Below are 26,184 nucleotides of genomic sequence, written 5' to 3' on the forward strand. Positions count from 1 at the left end.
GATTGATTGATTCACGGCGTTTAACCCCCGCCGCGGCGCCGGAGGCGGCCGATCCAGCTGCGGCCGCGGGCCTCGGGTGGCTGCGAGCCGGGCCCCGCGCCCCCGCCCCGGCTCCGGAGGTCGGCCGGGGGGGTCGGGGCGGGGGGGTAATTTACAGCCTCGCCGGGAGGACTCGAGCGAAATCTCTGCGACCGGGGAAACCGACTCCCAAGGCTCAGCCCGGAAGAGGCCCTGAAAGGGGAGAGGCGCTGGCACAGGGGCCAGGGGGACCGCCAGCCTCTACTTCCCGCGCGGGCTGGGCCGCGGAGGCTGCGGCCACGCAGCTTCCCGCCTTCTGCCCACCGTCTCGTCGGGAACTGAGCTCTGGGGAGAGCTGGGCGACCCTCGCCCCCGGGGACCGCTGCCCCGCGCGCCCTTCGCGCAGTCCGCGGGCCTTCTCCATGCGGGTCGGCCCAGCTCCCGAAAGCTGCGGTCCCACCGCACGCGGGGCGCCAAATTAGCACCTTTGGGTCCGCTTTTATTGGGGGGAAGTAAAAGAAACTTAGACACAGAGATTAGGGAGAGGAGCTGCTAGCTCCTGGAGGTCCCCGGAGAATCCTGGAGAGCCCCTAGGCTCCACCTCTGTTTAAACACAATTTGCTCCTTTTTTTGCAGCGCAGAAAATAAGCATTAAGAGAGCAGCGAGACTGTGCTTAGAAACTTAAGGTTCTCTTCTAAATGGCCCGAGAGTTTCGTTGCTGAGTTCTCTGCCTCTACTCATCATTCTTACTACCTCAGAGAAATAAGCACTCCCTAAAAGTTTGGCTTTTCCTTTAGCCTCTGTAAGATGCTCTCTGATCAAACTTCACTTGGGGTGGGGGGCAGGGGGGATGTGCAAATAGTGAAATAAAATAAACGTATGGTTTCAAACTTGAACTAAGAAATCCGAAGTGGTAGTTCTAAAGCATTTTATTCAATTTTTGTACGTATACTTGGCTGGGCGTGATGAGTTTTCCTACCGACAGTTTGATCACTAGAAACGGGAGTTGGTGCAGATTCTTGCTCTGCAGACACTAAGGGTATGGTGTTAGGCCAGACAGTTACCCATATTTAGGATGTCAAGGGAGACGTGAGTTCACGTGGGCACCCTAACCATTATTTTCTCCCCAAACAAAAGTCAACAGACAAAGCGCAAGCAACAAACGCAATGAATCCTCCTTTTTGTAAGGTGAGGGCTTAATGGCTATTTTAAGAAAGATTTTCTAAGATAATAAATATGCCAACTTACGATCTACTTTTAACTGCTGATTGCAATCCTAAAATGCAAGATTATGGGGTAGAATGATCGAAAGCAAAAGTACACTTGTCCTGCTTGTATAACTGAGAGAAGAAAACCTGAAGTTTCCCAGGAAGAGAGCATCAACTTGTAAATGGGCTTACTTGGGTATTTTCTTCTTTCCTCCCTTCTCCCCTGTGCACATACCATTAGCTCTAAGTCTGGCCTTGAATTATGGGCAGCACGAACCCCCTCTCTTCCTGATAAACCTAAACAGAAAAACGTATATACTCATAAAGACGAAGGCATGAGAAAGTGGAGGTCAATACTTTCCAGGGTCCCGTCCCCAAAGCCACTGCCCTGGTTGGCAAAACAAAGGCGTTGCCTCCGACTACAGTGACATGTGAATGAAAAGAAAGTCTCTATCTGTAATCGGGACCCCAAAAAGAACCCTTCAAAAAAGCCACGCTGCTCTAACAGCAGCTTGATCCAACCTCGGTCGGCCCCACTGGTCTAGCCAAGCTCTGCTACGGGAAGACCACTCGGTAAGAAGTTTAAGTTCACCCTGAATCTCATTTTAATCCCGAAGAAGCCCTGCACACAACACTCCTTACCCTTCTTTTTACCCTTTTTACTCTTACCTCTTTAACTCGCGTAGTGCTGTGCTTCTGGTGCACACTTTGCTTTAAGGAAATGTTTTTGCAAACACTTTCACTGCATGAGTATTTTACTCGCAAACTTTCTTGGGTAAAATCTCAAGAGGAAGTTCCACATTAAAGCAACAACCAACAAGGCTTATTTTCATAATATGTAGCTCCTCAAGAGTGCTAGTACCTTCTCACTTCATTTGGCTATAAAATATAAAAGTGTTTGGTTTTCAATTTTTTCTAAATTACTTACGGAGTACAGGGGTGGGGTTGGTACGGAGATCGGAAGGCGATCCTTGTGCCATCTGGCGGTGCCATGCGGAATTTCGCTGAAGGAGCTAAATTTATCGACCATCTGTGCCTGGAAAGGCTTTGTAAATCTCGTCCTTTTGAAATCAAGGGGGAAAACAGCCTCCTTCTCCAAGGATAAATTTAAAGACAGAGATTCCCTGTGTTGGTAAAAATGGAGAGGGAAATTGTGTGCGCTGGAAGTCCGCAGTTACATAGCATAGATTTCTAATCTAAACTATCATATATGTGCACGACAAAACTCTTGGTTTTTTAAGACGGATGATTATATTGCAGTGACATAGAAGTTTGGGAACGGTGAAGGCGAACTGTGGAGTTGAATATTTTGCTGCGTTTATTCACTGTGCAGGCATCTGTGCAATATCCACCACTGAACACGTGAGGGCGCGCTTAAGTCTCCCCGGCAGCTAGTAATCTGATTCCTTCTTGTATTTGCATGAATTGCCTTGATTGGATGTTAGTCTTTTAAAACGTCAATATTACGTCAAATATTTGTCAACCAATCAGCAACCTACTACAGCGTGATTGGTTTCTACCCTACGTGTCAATCATCTGAAATTTGCATACTAGTCTGCCGGTCCGTAGGAGCTTTTCAGTCGACTGTGGCAGCTGAAGGGAAAGAATCGGACGGAGAAGAATGAAAAATCAGTTTGTTCTAGCAAAGTGAAAGAAGAGTATTATTTTGCTCTTTATTTCAAAATAAGTATAAGTGTATATTTATCTAATAAAACAGACATTCGATTAAACAAAAATAAGCAGCTATCAAAGCCTTGTTTACTAATTTTATTTAATGGTTGCTGTTTTAAAATATACATAAATAGTAAAAAGCATATTGAAACGCAAAGAGAATACGAGTGCTAATAATTTCGTGTCATAAATAATTTTAAAATTAAAGGTGAACATGGGGCTCCTAAATAAAATTACTGTGAGGATGTAAAAACACTACATTCAATACTTAGGCAGGCTGAAAGCACTGCTTCAAAAGAAAAAAATGCACCAAGGGGGGGATTTAAAAGAACGTTATTTTGCTTTTAACAGTCACATATTTCCACCACTCTGCTTTTTAAATTTATTTACCGTGCACTCACAGGAGAGTACTTGGAGATTTTGTAATACTTGTATTTGTACATTTCTCCACACACACACACGCACGCACCCCAAAATAAAAACAAAAGAAAAAAATCTCAGGGCCCGCGAAGAGGTAATTGCAAGTTTTAAATTTCAGAATTCGTAAAACCGAAGCTTTGATTTGCCACCTACAAAATTCAGCTAGGGCTAGTGTAATTTAAAATATGTGCAGAGCTATGAGACATTTATTATCTCCCTAAAATATGTGCAAACACGAACCAACGACATAACACCTTGTAATAGGAAAACACTCTCCAGCCTCCTCTCCAGCTCCAGCACGCCGAAGAAACTTCTCCGAAACCAGAATTTGGCAGCAACAGGGCAACGGAGAAACGTTTCTCCTCTCCACTAAGCCAGCCCTCGCCTCTGAAGAATTTTGTACGAGGCGTTAACAACAAGCATTGCAATAAACTGGAGTTGCTTCTACGGCATTGACCGGATTGGAAAATTAATTTCAAATTTTACATTCAATAGCCAATGGGTTTTTCCTTCGCTGTCTTTGACACTATTGTTTTACTGGTTGCTACATATTTCTAGTTTTCTTTTCTTCTTCCTTTCTTTACTCCTTTTTTCTGTCTTTCTTCCAGTTAAGGATCACAGTGTTCCGGGTCTTGAAAGTTCGCCCTGGCTTGCTGGTTTGCATAACTACAGGAAGCTAAGACATGTATGTACCCGTGTGCGGAGGGACCAAACCGGTCTGTGTCAATCTGAGAGGAAGTGGGGTGTGCGGTGCATACGAGGCTCGGCTTTGATATGAAGCATGACTTAGTGTGTGCTTTACAAGGAACGCACAAATCGACAAAGTAGTAAAATTAAATCTCTTCTTGAGGATTTCTGACTTATCTTCTTCAGACTCAGTAAAGCATGCATGCCTTCTACTTCTCTTTACTCCTTCCCCAATTAGCCTGCTGCTAGAGACCCTCCTCAGTAAATCGCTTCCAGACTGTCTCCCGAGCCGGTAAGTGCGTGGTCTGTAACTGTCAGCCCTTCTGACTCAGCGGAAAATTCCCGCAAAGAGGACTGCAGCCACCGAACCGGCAGAAGCAGCTTCAATTCGAGCGCTCATCGCCAGCACTAACACCACCATAACCCACCCCCCCCCAACAACCACCACCACCACCACCACCACCACCACACACACACACACACACACACACACACACACACACACACGCAATACGCACGCGCACGCGCGCACATCCCCCTCGCTGTCAATCACACGCTCGCGCCACAAGGTGCATGCGCGCTGATGGACTCCGGCCCCTACCTACCCCACGCCCTTTCCGTGCGTCACCCCGCTTGATGGACCAATAAGAGGGCGGATTTGGGGGCCGGGCTACAAGGAAGCAGCCAATGAGATCGCGGTTGAAAGTCAAGGATTGAGAGGGGTAAATCCTTCCGTGGTCCACGTTCAGCCGCCCCCGCGATGATTTATGCGTCCCTTTTATTATTTGTAACACTTTGGGAAGTTATTAAAAGGAAGATCTACTGCTTCCTCTTTTTTTAGGGTGGAACTGGATGGCAATATTTGTCACTGGCCCGTAGTAGGGAAGAGTGAGGCGCAGTGGAAGGTAGTTGGATGCCGGGTTTGTTTGTGTGGGTCCTGTTTTTTATTGCAAGACAGATTATCCTTTTCATTACAAGCTGTAGACAGGGCCAACTTCGAAGGTCCTCGTGGCCTAATGATCTTCGATCACTCAGGGAGCTGAAACCTGATGCCTTCCACTTTCGTGTCTGTATTCTTGACGTTGGGAAGAGCCTCTCGGTAAAGTGTTGCAAGAGAAAGAAATACGCAAAGTATCCCCCCCCCAACCTCCCACCCCCGCCTTAACAAGGAGTAAACCTCGGCCTTTTTCCGCTTGGATGCTCATTAAGAGTTAGTTGACTTTGTAGCGGATGCAATAAAACTTGGATGGTTTCAGGCCCCAAACAATCCTGGTTTCTGTTTTTCTCTCGCCCCAACCACACCCCCAAGGAAATTGCCTTTTCAGCAGGCGCCTGCGGGAAAGAACCGCAGGAGACAGATTCCCCTTGGAAACCTGCAGTTGCGGGGGAGGGGAGTCTGGGAGTATGGAATAAAGGGGGCCAAGGTAAGAGTGCAGGGCGGCAAGGCACATCTTTCATGATTGCATTTGAATTTTCGGGCCAACTAGGGGAGGAATCTACAAACCCACAATACCTGCAGAACACGCTGAGAAGTTAGCGGTCACCCACGGAGCCGCCGACCACCCCTACAATGGCTGCACTCTTGCTCTGCGGGGGAACACCAGTCCCCAAGGGTAGAATAAGCGGGAAAGAGCAAAGGAAAAAAACGGATACAAATTTGCTACTCCCGACCTCCAAATACAAATGCCAGTTTCAAACGTAAAACATGATTCCAAGAAATCAGGGATGTGGGCAGTGTCTCTGATGGCTAGGTCACAGTCAGGAACTAAAGTCGCTGGTCTGGAGATATTTCTACCTGAAATTATGAAAAATCCGTGCAGGAAGAGTTGCTGGGGGATAGGAGTGGGGTGATGAGAGACCCAAGGAGGAGGAGGAGGAGGCGGGTAAAAGGAACCAAGAACTATTTGATCGCAGGGCTGAGTTGAAGCAAAACAAAACCGTGAACTTCAAAGCTCCAGCCTAATCCCCTTCAGGTTAATTTCTGTTTCCTAAAAAGTTGATCAGGGCCATAAATCACCCGCCCCACCCCCGCCGGTCCTGCTCGGTTCCCGAGAGGTTCTCTCCCCACCGCCCGCCGCAGGGGCGCGGGGTGATCCTCCAGCCCGAGGTCGTCGTCGGCCTCCCGGGGCAGAAGGGCTCCTGGGACTGGGTGGGCGGGTGGATGCGCGGGAATCAGCTTACTGGAGGAGGAGATGGTCTCGGGAAGACGCTGGAAAGGGAGCGGGCCCGACCACAGAGGGGGCCCCTGAAGTGGCCACTTCCATTCCGCCGAGCCCTAAAATAAAACCCAACCCTCAAGTGTGTCTAGAGCACTGTTAGAAGAAGGTTACAGCGTGTTTAGAGATTTGCAATGCTCTGCCGAGCAGTAAAGATCGGAAAGGCCTGACTCAGATTTATCAAATGACTTCCGGTAGTAGAGCCCCCTTGAAAGCCGAGCGAGTCCTGCAGCCTCTGATCTTGGCTGGTTCGAGGCCTGTAACTCAGCGCTGGACAGCGCGCTAGGGGCACCGCTGGGCCAGGAGCGCCGGGGAAGCGATGAAGGGTCCGCCTCCAGTCCGGAGGGGGCCATCCCGGTGTGATGGTAAAAATCAAGTCGAGGATTTTCTGCCGGCTTTTCCGCGCGGAAAACTCCAGGTGTGGACCAAGCACCTTGCAGTTGACTCTTAGATTGAGGGAAATATCACCTGAATCCACAGGCTAGCCCTCCCTAAATAAAAGCCATCGCGGTGGAGCTAGGGAGCAGACCTGCCCAGGAAGGCCAGGAAGGTCTTCATCACAAGGGCCCACGTTCCCAGCAGTAACAATAAGTAAACAAAATTTTAAGCGTGTCATATCCCGAGAGGGACGCGAGTGTCTCAAAACCGACCCCTGGTTTACGTGGAGTTTACAGCTTGGGCTCACCAGGCTAAAATAACAACTGAAGGAGACTGTTGACCAAGGGAGGGGGGGGGCGGGGAAGGAAAGAAAGAAAATAAAAAAGAAAATAAGAAAGGGTATCTGTTGTTGGACCTAAGCCAGGTCCCTCCACTACACCGGAAGCTTTTTTTTAATGTTGTTATTGTCCCTGAATATTAGATACCAAAAAAAGTGTATTCGAAAATGAAAAATCAAGACTAGTAGAATTCATTATCATAGATGAATAATTACTTGGATTCACACATGTAAATGTTCTTTTTTCCGTGGAAGGGAGATTAACATGGTCTGTCTATAATAAGGTACACACACACACACACACACACACACACACACCAGGATTATATTTCCCCTTTTAAAAGCATAAAATAACTCTAAACTTGTTCAGTGATGGATACATTTTTAACGGTTTAAATATTTTATGATCCATGAGTAAAAGCAGGATTAAATTCCAGGAAATAACAGATTGGAGATTTGATCATTTTCCCCATAGTGGGGGTAATAATAGTTTCCCAAAATAAAGTTAAAGGCATAGAGAACCTCAAGAGAGATATAAACCCCCCCAAAAAGGGGGGGGGACTGTGATATGTTGAGGCATGTTTAAAGATTTAAAGACTAAGCGCCAAAATAATAAAATTCAAGGGCAAATTTTAAAAAGGCCTTCAGGGTTTATCTGCGGGGCCATCGCGGCCATGGATGGAGCTGCGACGTCTGTCCCAGATGTCAGACTTCCTTGCAGTGTGCTCCACGCTTTTCAACTTTGGTTTCTGAACACAGCAGCGAGTACCGGGAAGGGAGTGCCTGCAGCCCCAGGGTGCAAGGTGGCCTTCGCCTCTGGGCACGTTTGTGAACTCACCCCAGAAACTATGAATGCGGAGCCCAGGACTCAAAGACACTGTTTTCTAACTCACAAGGAGAGGATGATAAGAACAGCTTTCTCTCTTAGCAGTCCCAGCCCCTCTCTTAGCAATCCCAGCCCCGCGCGGTAAAGGGAAAGCAGATATTCTCTCGACAGCTTCGGAATTAAAATGATTTGCTAATAACCACTGCTCGCACTTTCCGGGGCCCTGGCCTGTCTAAACTCGTAGTATTTACATTCCGAGAGGCCCCGCTGAGGAACTCGCAGAGGTGCTTGTGTCCTCAGTGCTTAGAGCTCTGCACCCGGCCTCCAGGCCCAGGGCAAAATATTTCCAAGACCTGCCTCCCCACCTTCGTGAAGAACTTGGGAGCATTCATCAAGTCTGCAATGCGTTATTTCATTGCTGTACTTCAGAGCTTTCTAAACGAATAGGAACCTATTATTTACATCTGTTTCTTGCACAGATATTTATTATCTGTAGGAATATTTAAGGGTCTGTATTCAGCCGGCCACCTTTGACAGGCGCCGTCACCTCACACTCCCGGGTAATGGACCACACTGTGGCTGCATTTAATTTATTGGGGTGAGAAGTTACTGAGGGGGGTTTCCAAAGGGGGCCTTTGCACGAAGAGAGAGGCCACGGCCCAGCCCCTACGTGCTTGGAAGATTATATTTTTGCCTCGGAAAACCACACTCAAACACAACCCAAAATATGAAAAACATTTCCTTAAGGCATGAATTGCTAACTAGGGTCCACGGATGCTTAGGGATCTGTGAACTGGCCTTAGAACTCCCTCAAATGGAAAGCTAAATTTTGGGTAGCAGTTGTGGGGCTCTTTAACTTCTTGAAAATCAAGTTTTGAAAAAAGTTTGGGACCACCACCCACAGGTAAAGGGAAAAAAATCATTAAGAAGCCATAAGTTGAAATTTACACCAGGAGCTCCGAAGCCTTATGTTGGGCCTTAATAGATGAAATCTGAGAAGCTGGTATAATTAGCAGCGAACTAGCCACGAGTTTTCGCTTGCTTTAACGCAACATATGAAAACAAGCGATACTGAAATCCTTTAATAACCATGCCATCGTGATAAACTCAAGAGAACTCGGGGAACTGGCAAACGGCTACCTGGTGTTAATATTAATGCGTTTTTAAGCCAGAATATTTCAATGACTCCATTCGCCCTCTAAACTTCAAGGCAACCCAAGATCTCTTAATATTGTCATTACCACGGCCGACAGAAGGAACCCGATCCGATGTGGTTCTAAAACAAAATGGGTTATTAACCGTGTTTGTTTTCACTTTGATCCATAGGAAATGGGTCCTGCGCCCTGTGACCCATTAAACTAATAAGATTATACACATCAGCAGAGCGAGGTTCTAATTGTTTCCATCTGTCCCACATCTTTGCATTTTAAAAACTGATGAAAATGGAACTTGAGTTACAAAAAAGAAAATATATTGAGAGCGCAACAGTGACAAAGCTGAGCCAGTCGGACCACACATGAAATCAATTTCCGAGAAAAAAAAATAGTTGTATATGGTGTGGCGCTTTTGAGGAAGAAAAAATGCAGCAATCATTTAATTGTTCGGTGAGAGGCAAGCGTGTTTCCAGAAGCTAACGCTTGAGAAAACCAACCAATCAGAAGCGTTTCCGGGGGACACTCTGCACTTCCCCGCCTCTTCGTGAATATTTAAATGAGTAGAGTTCTAGATTTCTCATTTAAATATTCAAGAGAATGTGCCTCACAGGCTCTTCTTTCATTGGGTTGCTCCCAACTAGGTGGGGCAAGAGGGAGGAGTCGCGTTTGCCAGGCGCTTTCATTTGCTTAGACTGCCCTCTTTTACGTCGTCGTACTGTTAAGCCAATCCGTGAAGTTCACTTTGACAACTCCTCCACCCCTCCTTCCTCCGCTCGTAGCCAGCTTTAGCCAATAGAGTGGCAGCATGTAAATGAAAGACCGCGAGCGTTCTTCGCTCCGCCTACTTCCCCGCCTCTTCCCGGGGCGGGGAGAACTAAACTGGATGGGAGGGGCCGATTTAGGGCGGGGCGGAGGGAGGGGATGAGGAAGAGGCGGGGAGAGCCGTAACACGTGGGACTGCGTTTACCTCCTTGCTTCCGCCCCCGCGGCTCCACCTCCTGCGGGGCAGGATGCCGTTTGGTCATTGGCTGGGTTAATGAAGGCAGCACGGGCTTATTTTGCATAAAGGGTGGGAGGGGGGCATCCGCAATTCTCGCTGTAACTCGAGAAGGGTGCCCCGCCCCTCTTCCCAGGGGGTGTGGGCGGGTCGGGGGTGGATCCCGAACAGCCTCGCCCAGCTTTCCGCCAAGACCTTAGAAAAACAAACGGTTTTCTGGAAAGATTCGTTTTAATTCACCCTTTAAAGGAAATTACGTATTTCTAAATGGGTCTTTTCGTTTATTTTTAGAAGTCATTCAGGGGTGTACCATGAAATAAGTAGACATTACCAATACATCCGAAAAGAAAATTTCCCTTGAATTTGCGTAAGGTCCGCGGCTCCCCGTGGCCTTTCGTGAGGGGGAAAATTTTTTTTGTGATAAATTACTCTTTCACTAGAATTCATTTTTGTCTTTACTATGAATTACCTGTCTCCCCAATTTTCCACTAGTGGAGCTAGAGAAAGCCGAGTTGAAGTGTGTAAAAAGCCAAGAAAGGGTGGAAAATTCTTGCAGGGTAAGCGTTCGTGTATTGCTTGTGAATGATGCAAGTGTTAAAATTGTTTCCAACAGTAATATACCCCAGGGATACTCGGTTGACATTTTTTAAATAAGAGAATTATTCGTGGATTTATTTGTTTCGGGGTTGTGTTTTTTTGTTTTACGAAAATTTCCCTTCTGTTTTATGTCCAACTGAACATAGACTAACCTTTTGAGGACTCATGAAAAAAGATGTCAGGTGGCAAATAATTGAAAGAGCAAAGGACGAACACGGATTCCAGGAACCAGAGTTTTTAAAATACCATCTGTGCGTTTATAATGGATAACATTTCTACATCTATCAGAAAAGTATTGGTTTGGCCAAAAAGTTCGTTCGGGTTTTCCGTAACAGCGAAAACCCGAACAAACTTTTTGGCCAAACCAAATAATTACCATAGTTTGTTGCAAATTAAAATTTGGAGGTGTTTGTTCCTTGATTTAGATTGCTCTCAGCCTATTTCATAAAGTAAAGACGGAAGAAAGGGCTGCTTTCTTTTGGCGGGCTTGCGGGGCTTTATTTAAGCAGAAATTAAAATTTATAGCAATAACGAATATATAGCATCCCGTCCCTAAATTCTGTGTGGATCTCCGTACTAGAAGACAAATGACACGTTTGATTTCTCCAATTCCTAATCCTCCAGCGCAGAAATAAAAGAGGTTTCCAAGTACTACATTAGTAAAATCCTGAGCGATCTCTAAACGGAGAATAATGTTTCCAGGAAAATTAAGATCAAGGGGAAAGGAAAAGTGTTCTTGATAGGTCAATGTGGTCTAATTTTTTTCTTTGAAACACTTTTTGACATGTAATAAAAGTAGAAAACTTTGCTAACTTACTGCCTTCCTGGAGTTCTATCAATGTGTTGATTACATTTAACTCAACTCATATTTAATTTTGTAGTCTTAAAAGTAAATGGCTTGAAACACTATTTTATGCCTCCTTCCTGAAATTATATTCAGAAATATTATTCCATTGCTAACGGGTGATTTAATGTTAAAATACATGTTAATAACTATGATATTCCAAGCAATAAAATAATGCGAATCCATCTTTAAGCCAAGAAACATTACGTCAGTTGATAATTTGTTAAAATTGTTACTTGAAATTGAACTCCAGGTAAGATAGACAAATTAAACATTAGCAGTTTTATACATTCAATGCTTAGTAATTATAAGTGGCTAAATTTACAGTCTAATGGCAAAAAATATTATATGCTCAGGTTTATCAGTTTTAGGAGTTAGCTCCATATGACTTTGTTGGTTCTGTTTTTGTTTGTTTTTTTTTTTTTTTGCGGTACATGGGCCTCTCACTGTTGTGGCCTCTCCCTTTGCGGAGCACAGGCTCCGGACGCGCAGGCTCAGCGGCCATGGCTCACGGACCCAGCCACTCCGCGGCACGCGGGATCCTCCCGGACTGGGACATGAACCCGTGTCCCCTGCACCGGCAGGCGGACCCTCAACCACTGCGCCACCAGGGAAGCCCTGGTTCTGTTTTAATAAGCTTTGGGATGATAAATAAAATAACAATTTAACAAATCTAAATGAAAATTTATTTAATCCAAGTTATCAAATTGTTTTTTCTTTCTTTCTTTCTTTTAATGAATCAGGCTTTTCTAGTTCTTAAGTAACATATGTTCCTGAAATTAATCTGAGAAATACTTAAAGGCATAAGGGGAAAAAAACCCTCAAAATGTACACATATTCGCACAATCAAGAATTAAACATTAAACATTTTCCTGTGTTTCCTTTCTAGCTTTCGCTATGTATAAGTGCTAGGATTGTTCTTTTGCTTTGTTACAAAATTCAGATTGGACTCTATATTAAGAACTCACTGCTCAAAGTTCAGATTTATACTGCTCTTATTTTCTGCTTGAACTGTAATTTAACTTTGTAAGAATTTATAGTTTTATTACATTCATATTTTTTAAACTTGATTTATTATAAAGAAATATGTTAATAAAATAACCATTTGAACCTACCAAAAAATAGAAATAAAATATAATGATCTGTTCATAAATAATCCCACTGTCAGTTGTTTGAATTTTTTTAAAAACACAGTATTATCATTTTTAAACACAGTTAATGGGACCTTTGGGTTAAAAACAAAACAGTACCCCTTAAATTAATTTACCTTTTTGCAGACCTTTAAAAGTTGCATTTTCGTATTGTAATCTAGCAAAAGCTAATTTGAGTGTTCTTTATGTTTCGCTTATCTTCTGCAACATATACCACCAATTCCAATACTGTTCATATAAACATTTTCTCTGAGTTTTACAAAAACTCTTCCTCCCTACACTTTCTACTCCTCTTAAGATGTATTTCTTGATTATTCCTGTTTTAAATCCTGTAAGAATGCATAATCACGGCAGAACAACACATTAAAGACATTAGTCTGTTTTCAAATTGCAAAAATTTCCCTTTAGTCCAATTATGTTCTACTAACAGCATCTGCTTCCAATCTATTTGTGCTTTTAGAAATACTGATTTTATTAATAGCACCTGAAAATACCAGCAAGCCACAAAGGACATGTAATTAAGAATATCATCAAGCAAGTATTTAACCAGATGCATGATTAAGCTATGACTAAGCCACTACATTAAGCAAAAGTTTGTATCTCACCATTTCATTTTACAGTCTCTAATGCTATTTACTTCTACCCCATCTTGATGTTATGATTCCGGTAACAAAGCAAATAACCCTGTTAATCATTAAATCATAAACTCATAACAATACAGTCTTTATAATATATCACATATCCTGTAAGTTTCTAAGCCAAATCATTTCATTGTGGCAGCAGAAGTTTGCAAAGAGAAATCCGTTTTTGCATCTTGGTTCCCTTCAACTTATGGTAATATCCAACTCTAACGTATTCAAACAAGAGTTCCAATGATAGATTTGAACCTTTTTCTAAACTAAACTGCCAACTGCAAGAAAGTTTAAATCTGTGTCCTGTGCTATTTTGTTTTATTTAAATGTATGAAGTACATGAAGTGGATAATTTCCTCAATTTTCCAGGATGGTTTTATAGGAAAAAGACAAGGAAATTGATATGCTTCATAAAAGAGCAACAGTTAAAGCCACTCTTTTTATGGATGCAAGAATCCAAGAACTGAATAAGAATATACAGTGACATTTTAGAAACTCTCTAAATAAGAACTGATTGACCAATTACATGCTCACAGCTGGAAGGTGCTGGCTTCACATACATTTGAAAAGACTGCATTTGACTTTGTGGGTAAACACCATCCACAAGAAAGAAAATTAAGAACATAGTAGGGGTGTTTGTTTTCTTAGTTTCAGGTTTCTTTCATCATGAGTGTGTTTTTAAATATTTTAACAGCATGAATTCACCATTGAAGGTGGGTGTGTGTGTGTGTATGAAAATTTTTCTTTCGTGGAAACGAGTGTTTTGTGCCCAAAGTGCCATAGTTAAGTAATGAAAACAGACTCTTGAAAAAAATGAGTGGCTTTACTAATAATTACCCTATTTAAGGATACCATATTCTATGGCCATTTCTAAAAAGTGGTGAAGAGATTATAAAATAATTTAACTTTCATTTGCTATAAAAATGCAATATATAGAATAAAAACAAAATAGTGCCAGAATACCAACTTTCCATGGAAAGACAAAATTTATCTGAAGAGAGAAAGAAACATACAGTCTATTTCTAAAATGTAAAATGAACAATTTTTTCGTTTCCTTTTAAACTTGGGTTGTGTTGGAAATTGCCTCGATTTTCTCCCTTCATATCACAGAGGAGTTCAAATGGGGTTTCTTTTTTTTTTTAATATTTATTTATTTATTTGGTTGTTGCCGGGTCTTAGTTGCGGCAGTCAAGTGAGGTTTCAAAGTAATATTCAGCCTCCCCAAACTAAGCAATCTTACTTATTTAAACTTGGTTGTGAAATGAATTTTGTATAGAAAAAAAAAAAAATCCAGGATCCCTGATGGATCAGCTTCTCGGTGACAGTGTTATTTGCACATTCTCACGATGGTGAACAACAGAATGCCAGGCAAAATTATACTTCTTTTTAAAATTGTGAAATAGTACTGTAACTTCTAGAGGCGGTAATGCTACATATTTTTGAGGGGAAAACTCCTGGGAAAATAAATGTATGTCATCACTACAGTTTTCTCCCTCTCTTTTTAGTTTATCTTCTGCAACATATGCAAAATGTCACTATTATTCATAAGAATATTTGAAAGGATATTCAAGGCACATGAATGGTATCTTGATGACCAAATTAAAGTATGAAGTTGGCAGATGACTTAATACATCTGGGGTCTGTTTGTCCTGATTTAAAAAAGTCATCGATCATTGAAAATGGCTATGTATGGGCTTATGCGTTTTCAAAACTGTATATATATATATATATTATATTATATTATATTATATAATACATGTATAATAACATATGTGCAATGTAGAAAATTTTAAAAGCACAGAGGCAAGCAAAGTTCACCCCCAGTCATAGAGAATCACTGCTCATATCACTGCTTTTCTGTGTATATATTTTCATTTCAAAAAATTAAACACTGCACATGCTATTTTGTAAACTGTTGAGTTTTTTATTACACTTAATAGGTAATGGAAATCTTCCCATGGTCTAGGATTCTTCTGCAACACTATTTGGATTAGCTGACAGGTCTATTTTCAATGATCATAACTGGGTTTATTCAACACATTCCACATTGTGAGCCATTTAAGTTGTGTCAAATTTTCTGGCATCATGAAGAGAGCTGCAGCACACATGACATTACATCTTTGTCAGCAGCTGTGACTATTTTTGTAGGGTAATTCCTGTGAGAGACATGGCATATTTTCAAAGCTTTTTGTTCATTTTTTTTCTTTTTCTCCTCTTTTCTTCCTCTTTTTGTGTGTGTGTGTGTGTGTGTGTGTGTGTGTGAGTGTGTTTTGGTTTTGGTCTTCAGATTGATGGCTTGTTTTGTTTTTTTATTTTAAAAGTGACCCATAAATACTCTCTTCTTCCTTTGAAAAATCAAAACATTAAAAGTTTAAAAAGGCTAAAGTTCCCATAGACCAGCTTCTTCCTCCTCAGTTTGATGTGTAGCTTTTTATTTCTTTTTGTATACATTTACAGATAACATACATGTACATATAGAAAATATATCACACTGCTGTATAGTCTTAAATACGATTACAATAATTCGAATTGCACTCATTCTCAGTGATGATCATACATCACTTAAGAGAGGGAGAGAAATTAAAAGCTTGGTAATCAGGTAAAATGAAAATATAAGCTAAGTTAAAGAAGATAATGACTTCCTTATTTCCTTTCCACGACTGGAGAAGGCAGCTTAGAGTTTTTTAAAAAGTAGTGATCCTTTCTTTACCTAGTGCCAAGTCAGCCCACAGTTTATTCAACCCACAAAGGTGATGAGAAGGCCCTTGGACTGCCAAGCAGAGTCATTCCTAGTCTGGAATCAAATCCCTAGCCGTCCTAGCGTGCAGCTGTGTATTCTGGTGGCACCATCCAATATTACCTTAGGAAATGCCCAAACGATTTGTAGAAAATGAACACCAAGCCTGGACTTTGCTGTCTTAATAAGCCATTTTAGAACTAAGTAGAACAGAATTCCCTCAGTAAGTACCAATAGTGCTCAGAAAGTAGGAACGACAGAAGTGAATCTTGAGTCTTCCACTCCCTTATTCCTAGTTTCGGGGAAGGCAGAGGGAGATCCGGGAGCGTGGGGCTTCTAGCGGAATGGAAGGAGGCCTCTGTTACCTTCTTAGTGAAGCGGATGCTGCAGTTGAAGGGCTCAGGAAGGAGGGCTTAGCACGTTGAAGTGCTTCTTGCAGGTATAACGCGATCCCCTGAGCAAGGTCGCCTTCCCGGCGCTCCCTGCCCCACTGACCCACACATTCCCGACGCGAAGCCAGGGGAGGCAGATGAGTATGCGGACAGTACAGGATACAGCTGTGTCATAGCGGTGCCACCTCGTTCTCCTTCCTCCTGACCTTTACGCAGAGATGAGTCTCCAGCTTCCTTCCTTCCATTGTGAGATCCTCCATCATCCCCAGTGGGATCACTCTTTCCTACCATAAAGGAGGAGTGTAGCGGAGGCAAGGGGGCGGGGGTGGTAATGACGATAAAGAGGGGCAGAGGAAGAGCTATGTAAATAATAAGAATAATCTATAATTCCATTCATTTTTGTTTCTCCTCGAAATTTCTCCCCGTATATAAATCAACAAAACTGAACTGACTTAAAAACAGTGGAACTTAGGAATTGACCAATTACTCCTTTCCCCTTTCTGAGTATCAAACTGTTCCTAAAACGCCATGAAAACAAACTTCCTGTCAGTAAAGGCACAGGCTTCAAACTTATGGAAAATACTTTAGAGGCATACTAGACATCAAATAACTGCTACAAAACATTCTGATACATCAAGCCTGGAAGTATCAGAAACAGATGGGCTCACTTCCTCTCTGTATTTCACACCAACTCCAAAAAAGTTAAGGAAGAGCCTGAAAAAAACAAAAAGAAAGCTTTTCCATTTGCTCATCCCATGTTGGAAAATTTTGAAAACATCCAACCCATTCTAATTATATGGTTTTATTGCACTAGGAAATTAATTATTATTGCTCCATTAGAGGTGCTGACAAACATTTGATCTTTCAGAAACGCCTGGCTTCTCTTTATGTAGTCTCTTTGCAAAGGCATCAAGTCTTTCAGAAAAAAAAATCCCGTAGAACTCCTAGGTTCTGGCATCAGAGTTGGTGCCGTATTGTCCACAAGCAAACTGAATCTTTGCACATGCATCCTTCTTGAGGTTTACCTTCAGAGCACAGAAGAAGGGAGATATTTATTGTCTCTCTGATTAATATGAGCAAAAGTAGTCTCTCCTCAATTTAAGCCACCCAGATTTTTCTAATTTTTTTCAATTTGTGCATTAACTAGATATTTTCTAAACCTTCATTTCTTTCTGAACTGTAGAAAAATCTAGGAACAATGAGTATCTCTTCACGTGTGTCTATCTAGTTAAATGTCTGTAAGTGTGTCAGAGTGTATGCATTGCTAATATCCAAGTGCCTAGAGTAGTAAAGTAGTTCCTACGTCCATGTGCAAATTTAGTAAAATTCTAGACCGAGGAGGTTGCATTTGTGAGAAATATTTATTCTTAAAGAGCTCTCCCTGTCATTGCCTGTTGCCAGCTCTAATTGATCATTCTGTTCTTTTTTTTCTGGTAAAACCCATCAAGAGTAGGATCAAAGATGGAGACCCCAAACTTAAACCAGCTCCTTCCTTCCATCTTCTGTTTATTAAATCAAGAGTTAAGACCGGGTGTATTCAATTACTCCTTTGAAGACCACATCTTTGTTTTGAAACGCAGATCCCTACAAGCAGCATAACTCGAGCATCTGTTCATCTGAACAGTCCAGAAATGTGCCCAGCTTGTGCCAACTTCTAGTTTCAAACACAATCTGGAGTGTAGACCCTAGAGCCAGACTGATTCGCTGCTGGCTCGGCCACTGGCCACCGGTGTGACTCTGGGCCAGTTGTATAGCTTTTTATGTCTCTATTTCCTTCATCAGTACAAAGAGAATAATCCAGTATCCACAACCTCAAGGAACTGGGGTGAAAATTACATTAATATTCATAAAGCTCTTAGTACCTGACACATAGCAAGCAATCAAAAGATTATTTTTTCCTAAGACTACAAGTGTTAGGTAACCTATTCGACTAAAAAAACTAGAAATTCGCTTTGCCTAGAAAACAGGATATTTAGGCCTCTTTAGGAATTCTCACAAAGGAAATTGGGTCCATATATTGTGGTTAAGTCAGTGTTCCCTGGGGAAATGAGGGCCAGGGGCTTCTTGTTCTTCCATCTTGCTGATGTCACTCACCGTATTTAGACCTGTTTACATGCTTTCTTTTCTCTTTCTTTGTTTCTTCTATTTTTCTTTTTCTTTCTTTCTTTGTTTTTTTTTTTTTGCATAGGATTAGTGCCATGCCTATAACAGGCACCCAGTAAATAACTTTATAATAAATGCATGCAGAAAGAATGGACTATGACTTCATTTTTTAATAATGGAGGGGATGGAAGGGGGTCGTGTATGTGAAGAGTTGAGGCATAAGTAAGTACCTCCCTTAGCACCTGCAGGAAGTTGGGATCATCGCCAAGGACAGAAACTGAGAACTCTGAGTCCAGGGACCAAGGAAGTTAGGTTCTAATGACAGAGCCAGTGGCAGCTGACAGAAGCAGAGACAGTTAACCTAAGCGGAAACAACCCCGAGAGTCAGGCAAGTTGCTCCTAAGCTTTGACTCCCCAACACATCGTGTAAGATCTGTGAGCCTTAATACTCCCTCTGGTGAAAATGGGGATAAGAGAGAGGAACTGTCCTCTCAGGGTCCTGAGCCCCACTGCCTACTCTGCTGGGCAAGTCTTGTACCTCCTGAACCTCGGTTACCTTCTCTCTAAAAGGAGGATGCTCTGGCAGCAGCAAATGAGTACGTCTGCGAAAGTGCTACGTCATCTACATAAAGCAGAATTAAAAAGAAAGTTAAAGGTACGATCACATCTGAATTAGAAGAGAAATGAGGGTTAACCCTAAGGAAGATGTTCCTAAGAATCTATGACATCATACCAGACCAGTTTTTGAAAGGAGATGGTGGGGGGGGGATCTTTATTTGGGAGGAACTTGAAGGAAAGGAGAGGAAGGAACATCTGTGGGGAGGGGGAGTGTGTAAAGGGTCCCTGGCGGGGTTTCTGGCTCTCAGATTCCATAATTATACGGCCTCTAAGAACATGCACTGTGATGCTCAGAGACACTCGTGACTGAGGAGGTGCCACCTCTCCTGTGGCGTCCAGAGGCGCAAGCCAGCACGGCCCACAGGTGCACTGGGATGTGAGAGAGGATGGCATCTGGAAGAAATAGAAAAGCTGCAGACCTGCTGGGTTGGCAAGATCTTGTTTGATGGGTGATCTCTTTTTTAGAGAGAGCAGCCTACCCCTGTGCCACCTCATTTTTAAATACTGCCAACAAGGTTTTGTAGGGCCTGAAGCTCAAACAATTTGGGGGCCCCTCTTTGAGGAAAAGATCAGGAAATTACCAAAAAAAAAAAAAAAAGTCAAAATGAAGTACAGGGTCTTGAAAAGGGCCTGTGCAGATGAGGGTCCTGAGGTCTGAGCTTCATTACTACCAGGTAAGCCATCCTGCCTACAACCATGTAATTATCTTTGCTCTACAGACAGGGAAATGGAGGTTCAGAGAAAGGAAAAAACTTGTCCCAGGGCGTGCAGCTCATGAGTGGCCCGAACTGGAACCAGCTGCCAGTCATCCTTGTTTGTGTGACACCACGGCCCGACTTAGAAGTAGGGTGGAGTCTCTGTTCTCACCTGTGTAAACACAGATCACTGGGGCTTCTACTTTAGGCAGACATGTTTGCTCCTGACTCGAGAGAGTAGCTAAATGCTGAACATCCTCATGCATGAGGCTTCCAGAAAATCTAGAGGTTTGCCAGGCCCTGGACACTTGGAGATTTGATTATGGGAGCCGTAAGTGGGGGCAACTGACAACACTGATGATCTGTGTTAATAAGAAACAATGGTTATGGTTATGATAACAGATATAAGCTCTAGTGTCTATAGCAGAAGTCAAAAACATGGTCACAAGAGTGATCCAAGAAAGATAAAGATACTAGAGATCCGGTCCAGCACCATCTTTCTCCAACTAAAGATGAAAACTGAAGCCCAGAGAGGGTAAGTCACTCACTGAAGGTCACACAGCTTCCAGTGGCATAGTTGGAACTAAGAATCTGCTCCTGTAGTTCCAGTTCTTCGTTGCCAGTGTCATCATTGGGGGTTCTAATTCCACAAAGCATTCTATATTTACTTGCTAAACAAGGACAGTAATGGTGGTTTCAAGAGTTGAACAATTAACCTCAATGACAAACAAAACAGTATCCATGTATTTTTTTTTTCATCCTACAAGATGCTTGGAAAAATCTTCAATCGTGATCTTTGCAAAAAGAAAGAATTTTCCACAACTTTTACATTTGGCTATTTAATTTTATTTATTTATTTATTTTTTTGCCTGTGTTGGGTCTTCATTACTGCATGCGGGCTTCCTCTAGTCGCAGCGAGCTGGGGCTACTCCTCGTTGCGGTGCGAGGGCTTATTGCGGTGGCTTCTCTTGTTGCGAAGCACCAACTCTAGGTGCACGGGCTCAGTAGTTGTGGCTCGCGGGCTCTAGAGCGCAGGCTCAGTAGTTGTGGCGCACAGGCTTAGTTGCTCTGCAGCATGTGGGATCTTCCCGGCCCAGGGCTCAAACCCATGTACCCTGCATTGGCAGGTGGATTCTTAACCACTGTGGCACCAAGGAAGTCCCCTGGCTATTTAATTTTATTTCCTGGTGCTTTCTATAGTTGACTAAAGAGTTACCCAGTCGGGGGGTATTGGTGAAAAGAAAGTTACCACGTCCTTTTGCTTTGGTGTCAGTGAAGGATATATTTTCACGTCCTTTTTATTAACTTTTACAAGATCACTGCCAATACAAGACTTAAGATGGTCCGTCTTCAGTAAGCTGGCTACATCATTCCCACGATACCAAACCAAGAGATAACGTTTGCTGGTGAGAAAGGCGATTATCCCTCTCATTTCCTACCCACCTCCTCTTTTTCCTACCCTGGCTACCTCCCAGGTTACTGAGAAAATGCTCAGGATGACCCTCTACAGCTGTGCTGTCCAATAGAACTTTTTGCAATGATGGAAATGACCTATATAGATACTGTCCAGTATGGTAGCCGTTAGCCACATGTGGATGTGAAAATTGAAGTGTGGTTATTGAGGCTCAGGAACTAAATTTTAAATTTCATTTTATTTTAATTATTTACATAGTCACATGTGGCTAGTGGCTATAATATTGGACAGTGTAGATATAGAACATGTCCAGCATCATAGGAAATTTTATGAGACAACATCGATCTAAAGGGTTTATCCCTGAGCAAGAGCCTTGGGAATCTGTCCCCTGTCTTACCCTGAGCTGGGCTTCATCTTTTGGGCTGAGCTGCAAGAGGGGTCTCCAAGAGGGCCTGGTGAAGACGCCTGGGGCATCAGGAGGAAAGGAGTTGGGGCAGGGTGGACTCACCTCATTGGTTCATACACAGTAAAACCCTAGAATGTGTAACAGAGAAGGGACCTTAGTCCCTGCCCCTCTTTACAGATGAGAGAACTGCGGAGCAATGAATGAATGACTTGGCAAAAGTTAACACAACCAGTGAGTAATGGAGTCATTCTCCTAATTCCCAAGCCAGTCCTCCTCCCTGGGTAGGTGACAGACCTGTTCTGAAAGCCAGGGGAAGTCATCCTTTCTTTCATTCTTTCAACAGACATGTATTTTGTGTTTCCTCTGTGCAAGGATTCTTGTGTGTAGGACAAACACACAAAGGAGAGTTGGTGCCTCTCAGTGGAGGAGGAGGGGTGTCCATCAACTCACCTCAAAGGGCTGTACAGAGGACCAGATAGGTGACAGAGAATCCCAGTTTGCCCAGGACTGATCCAGTGTTAGCACTGAATGTTCCACATCCCAAGAAGCACCCCAGTCCAGGGCAAATCAGGATAGTTGCTCAGTCTAAGACTGATAATAGCATCACTGATCTTCCTGAATCCAGATGAAGCAGAGAATCAAGGCAAGTACTAGCCTTGAGTGGGTGGCTCATGCCTTTACTTTATAGATCTGGAGAAAAAGACGTTTCCTGGGGTAATATCCTGGTATTTTCCCCTTCATCTGCATTCAATTGTTCTTCTCAACCAGCAACCTGCAAGCAGCCCTGCTTTTAAATGGACCGTGCCTTCTTACACAACATTACGTCTTAAAACATACCTTTAAAAGACCATAACATGATTTTAAAACAGAGATACGGACTGATTAATCCACAATGTAGAACTGTATTCTGGAGGCTGAGACCAGCTATTACAAGGTGAAAGCATTTACACAGTCGTCAGTCATCTGTAACAAAACCCGCTTTAGTGGAGGTCTGGGGATTTCTAATGGCCTCTTTAAGAATGTCCTGTTTCCACTTGAGTCAGTCCTAGACAGAAGCATTATTCAGGTGCCCAATGAACACCTGGCTATGGCATCAATTATCCAAAGGCCCAGGATGAGGGAGAGAGCAGAACATACCAGAAAGAGTCCAGGGTTAGGAGACAAGAATCTGGGTTCTAGTTTGAATTTTGCCGTTAACTAGCCTGTGTGACCTTGGGGAAGTCGCTTGAAGTCTCTGAGTCTCAGTTACCTAATCTGCAAAAGAGAGATTCCAATGCCTGCCTGACAGCAACAAATGTGAAAGGGCTTTGAAAAGTACAAAATATTACACAATGACAAGATATATAGTGCAGGGCCTCGGATAAGTGAAGCTGACCTCTGAAAAATGTAACCCTAAGTGGAGATCAGGCACATTTACTGGGCTCTGCGATGAACCTTCACTTAAATCACCTGCCTCCCTGAAGGACAGGAAAGGAGACACATGAAGGCAGGAAAGCTACAGCACAAACAAGCACTAGTCCAGAGAGAATATAGCAAAGGTCTAGGGAAGTCAGAAAAGCCACATTGTCTCATTCTGGCATGTTCTTCTGTGACAAAGACATAACCGCAAAGTGAGTCATTTAAAACAAACCACCAGAACAATGGCAAGATCCCAAAAAGGCAGAAATATGCATAAGACACAAACTCTATTCATGTGTCTTTATGTATTGAGTCTCTAGCCTTGGAATGTATGTCAGTATATTTTTTCTTGCCATTTCTATTTGCGTAAAGGGCATCACAACAGTTAGATCATCCTCATCTGAAGCCCAAATCGAACTCCTCTTCTTAAAATATTTTTTACTGATAGTCCCTAAGTATCAATAGTTGGCTTCTGCCACAATAATACTACATAATAAACAAACACCAAACCTCAGTGTCACACACCAATAAATATTTTTGCTCATGAGCCAAAGGGAAGTCTTGCTGATTTTGGTGGGGTTCATTTATGCACCTGTGGTCAGCCATGGGATAACCTTGGCTGGGCCCTCGTATATGTTTAGGGGTTGGCTGACAAATACAGAATAGAACCATCTGGGATCTCCTCACATGAGTTGACCAATAAAACACAGGACACCAAGTTCAACTAGAATTTCAGATAAATGAAAAATATTTTTTTTAGTATAAGTATGTCCCAAATATCTGCTAAATCTGGTAACCCTACCCATGTGTCTCTTTTATCGCAATAGCAGGTGACCCTCACGTGTTCCCGCAGCGAGCTGGGGAAAGAACAGCAGAAGCACACACAGCTCTTTGGGCTCTGGGCTCAGAAGTGAAGTTTCATTGTGTTCCATTGGCCAAAGCAAGTCACAAGCCCAGCACAGATTCAAGGACTGTAAAGTCATACTGAGAAAGACATAGATACAGAAAAGTTGAAAATTGGGACCATTTTGACAAACCATCTACCACAGTCCCCAATAGCAAAATCACTAGCCAAATACGTGGGTACAATACCTTACAAGAAAATGTACTCACATGGCACTTATCCCTTCTATTCAAATACAGAAGAGGAAGTGTTCAAGGCTGGCAACTACAGGGGAGAAGACCTGGGTTCTAGGCTGGCTTTGTAAATCATCTCCTTTGTTTCCTCGGACAGAACACTTCTTCCCTGGAGCTCAGTTTCTTCATCTATAGAATGGTAAGCTTGCACTCATAGGACCTTGCAGTTCTAAGATTCGATATTCTTGAATATTTTAACTCAAGCAACTTGCCTTCTTCCATCATTTCCCGCCAGCAAACTCTTGCAGCCTCATTGACTTTATGACTGTATTAGCAATGCTATAACTTAAAACCACCCACCATGGTCCTCACTGACTGCTCCTGCATTCAAAGCAAATTTAATCACCAATACATATCCAATAAAAAAAATGGAAATCTCTAGGCCAAGGGGACATCAGCTCCTGGCAAGGAACAAGCCTCTTGAATAAATAAATCTGCTTTGCCTAATATTTCCCCCTCTTGATTTGAAGAGAGACAGTAACACTTTTTTCTGTCATTGAATTAATTTGCTAGAAGTGGCTGTAATTTCTATATAAATCCTGAGATTGTTTCTAATTTACATGTTATATATGAATGTTTATGCATGTGGTGCCTGCCTAATGTTCTCCAGGGATCCTCTTGGAAACTGTATGAATCATGTAAACAAAATTAGACTGAAATAAAAAGAATGTATGATATTTTCTTCACTAGTACTAATTTTTTTCTAAGTTTGGTTTTCTCCATAATGGTCTTCCTGCTGACTTTAATTATATTTATGGCACAATTATCTTGTGCTGGGCACATCCTCACATGCCGGCTGCTCATTTTGCATCTGTCTGTTTTGGGGGATGCCCTGCAGACAGAGGGGTGGTATGGCTTGTTTGCTATTTGTCCTTTTGGGGGCTGCTGAGGAGGGAGGGGCTAAAAGGTGTTATAGTGGTATTTAAGTGGCTTTTCTCCCTTCCCTGTCCCACCTCCCCTCTATGTTATGAGGATGAATTCAGGTCATGGGCAAAACTGAAACCAGGTCCGGGGAACTTCCTCTTTCTGTGGCTTCCCTAGAGTGCTATTTGAAGACCATTACTGCTGCTAATTAATGATTTGCCAGATGTCTGAACTAATTTTATAGCATTTATGTATGCACATGCATTGTACTTTAGTCTGTTTTTCAGACTAAACCAAACACAATGAACATGAAATATGAATTCAAATCTTCGATTTCTGTTTCCAGCAAGAGGCTTGCTTAGCTGAGATGGTTCTGTCTTGTGCAATCACAGGGAGGCTACGCTCACCTCACAGGTTGGCGGGGATATGGCCTCCGAAGCTCTGGTATGCTGGGAGGTCCCTTGAGGAGCAGTGTCAAGAAGGGGGCTGTGCTCCTAGTCTCGGCTAACTATAAGCTCAGTAGTCTGGTTGGCAAGGACGCACCTCTGCAGAAAATTAAACCATTCCAAGTCTCCCGATTCTTTGTCAGAAAGAGGTGTCAACATCTTCTCGGGACTCGTTCCTTGTCATAATCTCATTCCTCTAAATAGTAAATACTGTGTTTGTGATTGTTTTGGACTAACTACTGGGGCTGCTCCTTGTCACAGTTTATCCTAGAGACTGTCGTTCTCAGGGATATGAGAAGTTAACATTGGCTGATCTACAAGGTACCTCTAACCCTTGGATTCAGAATTCAGGAGTGTTCTGTCATGCATAGCTTGGTTTCTATCATTTCTCTAGGACTCTATCATTTCTCTAGGCTAACCCACATCGGACCGGGTCATTCCCATCCAAGCATTTGACTATTCCCTTCCCAAAAAATCAAGGAAAATTATAGCCTGCCTACAATAAAGTAGGGTACAGCAGAGTGACTTGATTTTTGCAGAACCATTCAACAACAACAACACCCAAAAACATTTTATTTTACACTATGAGGTATAGAAGAAGACACAGCAGAAATGCGACATGGTCCTTAGGAAGAAGGGAGGGGCCACAAATGTTTATTAAGCACATACTATGAGCCAGGCCTTGTGCTCTGTCTTGTTTCATCTTCACAACAACACTGCATATATTATCACTTTGTAGATGATGAATCTGAGACTCAAAGAAGTTAAGTTATCTCTAGGGGAGAAGCAACACAACTGAAAAGAGCATATGACTCTTAAGTGCCAGGCCAGGCCATC

At 42.8% G+C, this 26,184-nt stretch overlaps 1 long non-coding RNA gene across 4 annotated transcripts in view; it reads left to right on the forward strand.

Annotated features, from left to right (window-relative positions):
- Positions 1-26,184, forward strand: part of LOC308622629 — a 389,291-nt gene that overhangs the window by 233,587 nt on the left and 129,520 nt on the right. Inside the window, exon 1 of one of the 4 annotated variants that reach the window (XR_014016665.1) lies at positions 14,262-14,298. The exons of the other annotated variants lie outside the window; for them this stretch is intronic. This is a non-coding gene — a long non-coding RNA (uncharacterized lncRNA). Of the gene's footprint in view, positions 1-14,261; positions 14,299-26,184 lie in introns of those variants that run through there. 4 annotated transcript variants of the gene reach the window in all.

The sequence above is a fragment of the Mesoplodon bidens genome (genome assembly GCF_964165515.1).
Source record: "Mesoplodon bidens genome assembly, chromosome: 9".
NCBI classification, from domain to species: domain Eukaryota; kingdom Metazoa; phylum Chordata; class Mammalia; order Artiodactyla; family Ziphiidae; genus Mesoplodon; species Mesoplodon bidens.